Source organism: Sciurus vulgaris (assembly GCF_902686455.1).
Source record: "Sciurus vulgaris genome assembly, chromosome: 3".
Lineage (NCBI taxonomy): Eukaryota > Metazoa > Chordata > Mammalia > Rodentia > Sciuridae > Sciurus > Sciurus vulgaris.
In genome coordinates, this window is record NC_136463.1 from 142,899,437 (window position 1) to 142,909,566 (window position 10,130).

Here is a 10,130-nt window from a genome sequence, read left to right on the forward strand (position 1 = left end):
TCTACTACTTTTGGTGTTGGTCTGCTCCTCTTTTTCTAGGGCTTTGAGCTATAATGTTAAGTTGTTTATTTGTTGATTTCTACTTCTTTTGTTGAATGCACCCCATGAAATAAATCTTCCTCTAAGTACTGCTTTCATAGTGTCCCAGAGACTTTGATATGATGTGTCTTTGCTCTCGTTTACTTCTAAGAATTTTCTTATTTCCCTCCTGGTGTCTTCAGTTATCCATTCATCATATAATAGTGTGTTATTTAATCTCCAGGTATTGGAGAAGTTTCTGTTTTTTATTCTGTCATTTATTTCTAATTTCAATCCATTATGATCTGATAGAGTACAAGGTAGTATCTCTGTCTTCTTGTATTTGCTAACAGTAGCTTTGTGGCATAAAATATGGTCTATTTTAGAGAAGGATTCATGTGCTGCCGAGAAGAAAGTGTATTCGTTCTTTGTTGGATGGTATATTCTATATAGGTCGGTCAAGTCTAAATTGTTGATTGTGTTATTGAGATCTATGGTTTCTTTATTCAATTTTTGTTTGGACGATCTATCCAGCGGTGAGAGAGGTGTGTTAAAATCACCTAGTATTATTGTGTTGTGGTAAATTTGATTTCTGGAATTGAGAAGGATTTGTTTGATGTACATGAATGAGCCAATGTTCGGGGCATAGATATTTATGATAGTTATGTCTTGCTGATTTATGCTTCCCTTAAGCAGTATGTAATGTCCTTCTTTATCCCTTCTGACTAGTTTTGGCTTGAAGTCCACATTATCTGAAATGAGGATGGATACTTCAGCTTTTTTTGCCATGTCCATATGCATGGTATGTTTTTTCCCATCCTTTCACCCTTAGTCTATGGGTATCTCTTTCTATGAGATGAGTCTCTTGCAGGCAGCATATTGTTGGATCTTTCTTTTTAATCCAATCTGCCAGTCTATGTCTTTTGATTGATGAGTTCAGGCCATTAACATTCAGAGTTATTATTGTGATATGATTTGTATTCCCAGTCATTTGACTCATTTTTGTTTTTTGACATTATTTGGTTTCTCCTTTATTTGGCTATTCCTTTAGGCTAGTTCCTCCCGTTGCTGATTTGCATCGTTGTTTTTCCTCTCTTCCTCATGGAATATTTTGCTGAGAATGTTCTGTAATGCTGCCTTTCTTTTTGTAAATTCCTTTAGCTTTTGTTTATCATGGAAGGATCTTATTTCATCATCAAATCTGAAAGTAAGTTTTGCTGGGTATAAGATTCTTGGTTGGCATCCGTTTTCTTTCAGGGCTTGGTAAATGTTGTTCCAGGCCCTTCTACCTTTTAGAGTCTGGATTGAAAAATCTGCTGATATTCTTATTTTTCTCCCCCGAATGTAATTTGATTCTTTTGTCTTGCGGCCTTTAAAATTCTGTCTTTATTTTGCATGTTAGGTATTTTCATAATAATGTGCCTTGGTGTGGGTCTGTTGTAATTTTGTATATTTGGAGTCCTATAAGCCTCTTGTACTTGGTTTTTCATTTCATTCTTCAGATTTGGGAAATTTTCTGATATTATTTCATTGAATAGATTGTTCATTCCTTTGGTTTGTTTCTCTAAGCCTTCCTCAATCCCAATAATTCTTAAATTTGGCCTTTTCATGATATCCCATAATTCTTGTAGATTCTGTTCATGATTTCTTACCATCTTCTCTGTTTGGTCAACTTTGGTTTCAAGATTAAATATTTTTTCTTCAATATCTGAGGTTTTGTCTTCCAGGTGTTCTATCCTATTGGTTATGCTTTCTATGGAGTTTTTAACTTGGTTTATTGTTTCCTTCATTTCAAGGATTTCTGTTTGTTTGTTTGTTTGTTTGTTTTTTTTCAGTATCTCTAACTCTTTATTGAAATGATCTCTTGCTTCCCGTATTTGGTCTTTTAACTGTTGATTGATGCGGTCATTTAATGCCTGCATTTGCTCTTTCATCTCCTTGTTTGCTTCCCTGATTGTTTTAATTATGTACATTCTGAACTCCCTTTCTGACATTTCTTCTGCTGTGCTGTCATTGGGTTTTATTGATATAGCATCTGGGTTTGTTTGGGACATTTTCTTCCCTTGTTTTCTCATATTGGTCAGATGTCAGTGGGACTCTGTGATATTGCAGATTTCCTCTATTGGCTTATAGTGTCCCTGTAGTTTTCCAGTGTATCACCTCCCAGCCTTCAGTAGCCTGAAGTCTTGGAGTAACTTGATAATGCAGTGCTTCCGAAGGAAGCTACCCCTAGCTCACTACTGGTTCCAGGGTTTGGAGCTGGCTCTGTGTGGAAAGGCTCTCACTGGAGGGCCTGCTCTGAGAAGCAGTGCCGTGTGGGAGGAGGCCACCTCCGGGGTGCGCAGGGCTGCCTGGGGAAGACTGTAGCTGCCCTGCCCTACTCTAATAAACCGCCCGAATCCGGGCCTGCCACCTGGGCCGAGCTTCACCAAGTGGGGAAGACTCACCCCGTGGCTCTGTTTTAGTCTGAGTCTCTCAATGCCTCCCCTTCTTGAATCCTGGATTCTGGAGTGACTGGAGATGCAGTCACCCTCTAGTCCGCCATCTTGGATCGCCCTGTGGAAAAAGCCTGGGGCCAGAGGGGGCAAGGCCGCCTGGTGAGGTCTCTGGCTGCCCTGCCCTGGTCTCAGAGGCTGCTTGCGGGTCGGAGGTCTCCACTGGCTTGGGGACTTGTGGCTGGCTCTGTGTAGAAAGGTTCTCACTGGGCGGTCTGCTCCGAGAAGCTAGCCTAGAAAGGCGCTTCCCACCAGAGGGAGCCGGGCTGCTTGGGGAAGTCCCTGGCTGCCCTGTTCTGGTCCCTGAAGCAACCTGTGGGCCAGAGCTCGCCGTGCTGGCTCAGGGACTTGGAGCTGGTTCTGTGCAGAAAGGCTCTCACTGGGGGGCCTGCTCCATGAAGCTGGACAGGCTTGCCGTGTGGGAGGAGCCCACCGCTGGAGTGCTCAGGGCTGCCTGGGGGAGACTCTAGCTGCCCTGACTTACTCTAATAAGCCGCCTGAATCTGGGCCTGCCGCCAGGGCCGAGCTTCACCAAGTGGGGGAGACTCACCCGTGGCTCTATTTTAGTCTGAGTCTCTCAATGCCTCCCCTTCTTGAATCCTGGGTTCTGGAGCGACTGGAGATGCAGTCACCCTCTAGTCCGCCATCTTGGATCCTCAACTATGACTTTTAAGCCATCAGTGTTGATAGCATTTACAGCATAAAAGTTTTATGAAGTCTCAAGGTTTTTTTTTTTTTTTAATAATTAAAGCCTTGTTTTTTTTTTTTTCATTTTTTTTTTTTTTTAAATAAAGTCCTGCCTCTTAGTAAAGTCTTATTATTTTTAGGCATGGGTTTTTTTTTAGTCTCTTTTTATAAAGACTCATCTTAGTTTTATTAAGTATTTTGAACTTGGTTTAGAAGTCAATTATAAAAATTAGAAACAATCAGAACATATACTGTTATTACGTTGATATTATTCATTGCAAAATCAAGCACAATCATCCCTCAGTATGCACAAAGTATTGAAAACCCCTGAAAATATCAAATGCATGGATGCGCAAGTCCCTTATACAAAATAGTATAGTTCTGTGTTTGCATATAACATACACAATCCTTTTCTATATTTTGTGTAAATGCTGTGTAAAAAGTTGTTATACTTCATTGCTTAGGGAATGGCAAGAAAAAAGTCTGTACATGTTCAGTAGAGATGAAAGTCCCCCACCCTGAACATTTTCAATCCACAGTCACAGATGACCAACTGTAGCTTGATTGAACTTCAGGAGAAAGAAATGTAACCCTTGTAAATTAGTACAACCACTGTGGAAATCAGTATGGAGTTTCCTCAAAAGATGAGGCACGGAACCACCATATGACCCTGCTATACCACTCATTGGTGTTTATCCTAAAGAATTAGTCATCTTAGTACAGCAATGTACACATAATAACCAAACTATGTAACCAATCGAGATACCCATCAATTCATGAATGGATAGATAAAAAGTGGCATTTATGTACGATGGAGTTTTGTTCAGCCATAAAAAAGAAGGAAATTTGACATTTGCCGGAAGATGGGTGGAATTTGTGTTAAGTGAAACAAGCCAAACTAAGAAAGTCAAAGGTTGTATGTTTTCCCTCATATGTGGAAGCCAAAGGGGAGAAAGGAAAAGAAAGTTTGTGGTGGTGAAGAAATCTCATGAAAATCAAAGGGAGATCAGTAGAGTAGAGGAGGTAGGAGGGTAGGAAAAGGGGAAATACTGGGGAGTGATATTGGTTAAATTATATTGTTACATTGTGTGCAGGTACAAACATGTGACAACAAATTCCACCATTGGGTACAACTAGATTGCACCAATAAGAAAATGGGAAAAAAGAAAAGTAATCCTGTTCAAGGTAAACTGTGCCACTCAAAGGAAATGATTTAAGCATTGAAATAAACCTGTCTTTCTTTCACTTCAACAATCCCTCAGCATCAAGTTTGTTTCATATATGTAATATAATTTTCTTGTACAAGTTTGTGGGTTTTCCCCTGAAGTTTTCAGTTGTTTTTCTTCCCCCATTAAGAAAGAGACACATGAACCTCTTGTCATATCATCAAAGCAATCCAGCTCCTCCTCCTCCTGTACGCCTTTCCAATTCTTCTTGGTTTCTTACTTCCTCTGCTTGATTTCTCAATAGAAAGATAATTTGATACCCTAGATTGATCTTTAAGATTATTTTTTTCCCGCTCAGTTTATCTTTGTCTTTTATTCTAAGTCCAAACTTTTATTGACTATGAAGAGGCATTGATATTTTAATTTCTACTTTATCTTTTTTCATAAAACCTCATACTTAATTTATATGTTCCATCCCTTTTTGATCTCTGAGAATAAGAGCTAGAACTTTTAATTTTTTTTCTTCCATGGGTTATCTTTTTATTATTATTGTTAATTTTTGGTCTATCACTTTGTTCACCTTAGTTCCACTCTCTGGTGCTGTGGGTTTCCCAAGATATCTGACTATCTTTTATTAGCTTGTCCATATTTATGAAAGGACTGGGTTGATGAATTCAGTTAGCTCATATGAATTTCCTCCACTGCTGAGTGTGTTGTATTTTTTAACAGATCTCACTCAGGGAGGGCTTCTGTTTAAATGAGCAAGTCATGCCACCAGAAAGGCTTTTAAGATGGGCAGACAACACACAGGTGATCAGATTTCCACTTTCGGTATCCGAACAGGAAAGCTTTGCTCTGGTGGACCACACTCTAACTAGGAGTATTAGCTCCCTCCAGACTAATTATTCACTTTCCATCGTCGCCATGTCAGATGCATTGCACACAAGTCTGCATGAGTCTGCATGGAGAGACGGGACCAACCATTCTGTATACGATAATTCTGCTCGCTTCCCCAACTAGTTCACTAGTTTAAGCTTCTCCAGGAAGGCTGGTTTGCCCCTGTGTTGAGAATTTGTACTAGGGTTTAAAGGTCAATATCCTCTCATCTGCTTTCAAACATGACACATTTGCATAAGAATAAATCAGGTAATAAGTTATATTGGAAGATAGTAAGTTGGAACATAAGTTATATTGGAATAATAAGTTATATTGGAACAACGAATATCTACCTTGGAATTTAAGAAACAATGTTTATTGGGGCTATATGTTAGGTGTACTGGGCTAAAAATGCTAATCCTCTATGCGATGTTACTATTTCCACTGTATAAATGGAGAACAGAAGTTCAGAGAAGTTCCACAGTTTGCCCTAAAGCAGTAATTGACAAGACTAAATTTTGAACTCAGTCCTTTCAGCAAACTAACCATTTTCCCTATATCAGCTCATTATAGATATAAGGAAAATCCCCAAATATATTTCTTAAGTGTTGAACAGGACCAACCAAAGTATTTAAAAAATGTATGAAAGCCAGGATAATTGAAAAAACTTTAACTCCTTGGAAACACAGAAATATTCATGTTCAATGATTAATAATTATATACATTTCCCTGTGTAAGTTATCACAAAATAGGCCCCTTGAGAACATTAAGGATTTTGGGCACTTCCCAATAGAAAAGACTCACTATTGTGCAGTATAGAGGAAAGAAGAGAACCTTTAGAGACATAATGGCCTTATATTCTGTTCTACCTCTTACTAGCTGGGTAAGTACATGGCATTTATTATAAGAGTTGACTTCTCATCTATAAAGCACAGGTAATATGTTCTTTACTGAGTTATGGTAAGGATTAAATGAACAAAGTATGTTTAATTAATAAAATATTAGTTCCTTCCTACTATAACATATTTTACTTAAATATCTTAGAATTAACAAAAAGAAAATGTGCATCTATTTGGTAAATACATAATGCTAAATTAAATCTATCATTGGACAAAGATTCTTTCTAGAATATTTACACATTAAGCTCAAATATTATACCGGGTATGACTTAAAATGTGATACGCCTTGCTTATTAGAGATCATTTATTATAAGGGCTTTGAAAATCAGTTCTTCAAACATGGATCTCTCAAAGTATTTTAATTATGATAAGGCATCTATCCTTTTAGATCTTCAATCTATGACTAGAGCAACTTTTGTATTATCATCACTGCAACTGTATCTGTGAATTAAGGACAGACAACCATCACCTAAGACAATGGTGAATTTAATTACTTCAAAAACTTTGCAGTGCACTTTTCTCCCCATAAAATGCAATAAGGAAAATGGTCAAATGGAAAATATATACTAACTTGAGTAGAGGCCAGGGTAAAGGACGTGGGCAAAAGCACTGACTTGTACTTTGAACTCCCATTTGTCCATTCTTTAGATAAAATACTTGCACCCTTTTGGACTTGGAAAATGTAAACAAGTCTCCTTATAAGGAAAAAAAGTCACTTAACGTGTAAAGTTTGACTGAACAGAGCCGGTTTGAACTTGTGACAAATGCTTGTGTTGTCACAAGGTTCTAACATTTCAACTCTATTCTTGAACTGCTATCTTGTAAAACAAAAATGTTCTGATAGCAAAGATTATTCTCAAAGGTGGATCAAGAGGAAGAAAGAAGACATTATGAAAGGACAAGCAATGTTTAACTATTGTTATTACAAGTTTGAAGTAAGTATCATTGGTGGAGAGGTCAATTCAGTGGTTTTTTTTTTTTTTTTTTTTTTTTTTTTTTGGTTTGAGCTGAAAAGAATCCTAAACTACGTTTATCTCTTTATTTATTTGGGTACTGGGGATTGAACTCAGTGGTCCTCAACCACTGAGCCACATCCTCAGCCCTATTTTGTATTTTATTTAGAGACAGGGTCTCACTGAGTTGCTTAGCACCTCGCTTTTGCTGAGGTTGGCTTTGAACTCATGATCTTTATAATAAAAAATAATAAATCCCAAAGTGTTCACACTTGCAACTTCTGAGGATTCAGGAAGTGGGATGAGAAGAGAAGACTTTTAAAATTCTGTAAAATTCTGTGCATTTTTTAAAAACAGGAGTGAACTATGTAATTCAGGAAAACTTTGAGGTTTTCTAAAATTATCTGCATTCTGTAACCCAACAGTACAAACACATGGAATAAAAAATCTATATGGTAAAATTCTCATTGACATCATATGACAAGTAATAAATGTATTGATTATTTGATCTTAAGTGATCTCCAATAAAGGATAATTTGAAATTTTTCATCACAAATGTTTGCTCAGTTCTTTCTTTACTCCTAACTTTGCAATTCTTGTGCATATCCCCCTCTACTTATACACTGACTGCCTTTATTCAAATAACTTTCTCTTGTTTACAAACCATTCCTTTAGAGAAAAACTGAAAAAAGAAAAAAAAAAAAAAGTGGTCTATGGATGGCTCATAGGCAGCCCACAGATGAAGTTTGTTCACCTAGCCAAGTATTTGTGGCATTTTCAAATTAGTTGCCAGCATTCAAGAAATTGGGAGATTTCTCACAAACTTCTATATTCCTAGTTGAAAGATCAAATGATCTTGCAACACAGGGACCACATACACTGTGTCAAGTGGAATTGGACCATCCTTGGCCTAGGTGCACACTCTTCAGCTGACCAGACCCCCAACCACAACTTAACGGCCAACAGGGTTTTCAGTGCCAGGCACCACTGAGTATGCTTCTTGACCTGTGTATACCTTACAGGAAAGTAACTTCTTTTATAAAGAGTAGGGGATAAAGAAAGGAATATCAAGCAAGTCAGGTATCTTGCCAAGAACAGGGGCAGTCATACTTCTTTGGAAATGGGAGTTTATTCCCATATTTAATATTGCAAACAAAGGAGTCTGTGCTGAAAGAACCAACTTAATAACCACGAAGAGAAGCCTGCATGGAACAAAGAGAACATGAAAAAAATAGAATCGAACTGCTTTTAAGAGGAAACAAAATAAGGGATACTTCTGAAAATGTCATTGCATACTAAAATTATATTTTCCTATTTCTAATCTACTTTTCTCATTTGTTTCCTAATTGACCTGTAAGTATTTAAGTTTGTCTTCCTATTTAAAAGTGCACCCAGAGGCAATTCTCCACCCCCAGCACACAGGGTCATATACCCCTGCCCTATTTCTAAGCCCTGGGGCAGTAGATAGCAAAAGCTGTCTGGACCTGCTGTGATTCTTCTCTGCTTTCCTCTTCCTGCTCTGAGCAATAGTGTGCAAAGATAAAAATAGTCACTATAAAAATTCCTATTGACTCTCAACTCCATGCTCCTTCCTCTTACACAGGGCTTCTCCCTGTAGGCCCATAGTCTGGCAAAATGCCCACACTAAGAGCTGAGACCTTTCTTTGCTAATATGGTTCTATTCATTTTACAAAATTACAGGCCTTCAGTTTTAGCTGCAAGCACTCAGGGCAACTCAGCCCCTATGGGAGGAAGCAGAGGACCTGTTCAAGGTCACTGCAAAACCAAGTAGAGGCATCTATGGTCTGAGTGAATGCCACGATCAGATCAGCTAACAGGGATTTGCCAAAAGCTTCCCACGGAGAGCCGGGATCAGTTATGTCTGAAGCAAATCTGGATCCCTAGGACTGACCACTGTATGTGATAATAGATCAAGCCTTCAATGTTTGCTGCATATAGAATATGTCTCTCCTCCCACTGAAGTTATCAGACTCATTGCCTAGGTTCAATTTCTAGTAATACCATTTGAAAGATTTCAAAATGTGCTTCCATCTGTCTTCTCTTATTTGATTCAATCAGGGAAGTTGCGTTTATAGTATCATCTCTAATTTACAGAAGGGGAAATGGAACTTGAGAGCTTAGTGTGACTTTTTCAAGATCAAAGAATGCATGATGGGCCCCATGTTTACTGCATTCTTCTCCAGGCCACCATGAACTAGAGACAAGAATTACAAAACTCTAGCTCTTTATAAAGAAAAACACATTATCCAAAACAGATGTTCTGTAACAAAAGCAATATTAAATAATTGGAGGACACGATTCAGTAGAAATTAAGACTTTAAAAATGTTTTTATATAGAAATATTTTACAAAGATTTTACAACATAGTAAATCATGTCATCCTGTAGAAAGATGAAGAAAAAGATTAAACCTCAAGACAAAAGAAAGTGCTCATAACAACGTATTGCAGTCTCCATGAAAAGTGCATAAAGGGTTAAGGCAAAGTACCATGTCGGTACTGGCGATGCTGAGAACTGACTTGTAAAACAGTTTTTAAAAGTATATACAAACATCTTTTTCCTCTATTCGTTTCAAAGATATTTGAAAGGGAAACTCTTATGAACATTCTTGCTCTAGAACAATGTAAATAGAACTCCTGGGCATAAAACAGTAAAAGTAAAAATATTCTGAGTGTATAAAAAGTAACTTGAATGATTCTAAAATAAAACCTGTCTAAATGAGGGCCCTCTTTCTATATGTAACCAGCCAGGCTGAAGGCTTACTCTCTCATAGATAAGAAACATCATTCATCATAGCGGCACTGGTGAAATTAGGATCTCACCCTTGCATGTAGCTTTCAGCTTCTCGTTTCTAAGGCTAACCTACTGACATATTTAAAATCCTTGTTACTGCATTATGAATCTACTTTGCAGTTATGCTTCTACCTGCAGCTTACATGACAGTCATTCTACGTAGAGCTACATATGCTTAATATATATTTTGCCCTATCTGATAATAAAAAGACAAGGGTGCTCTC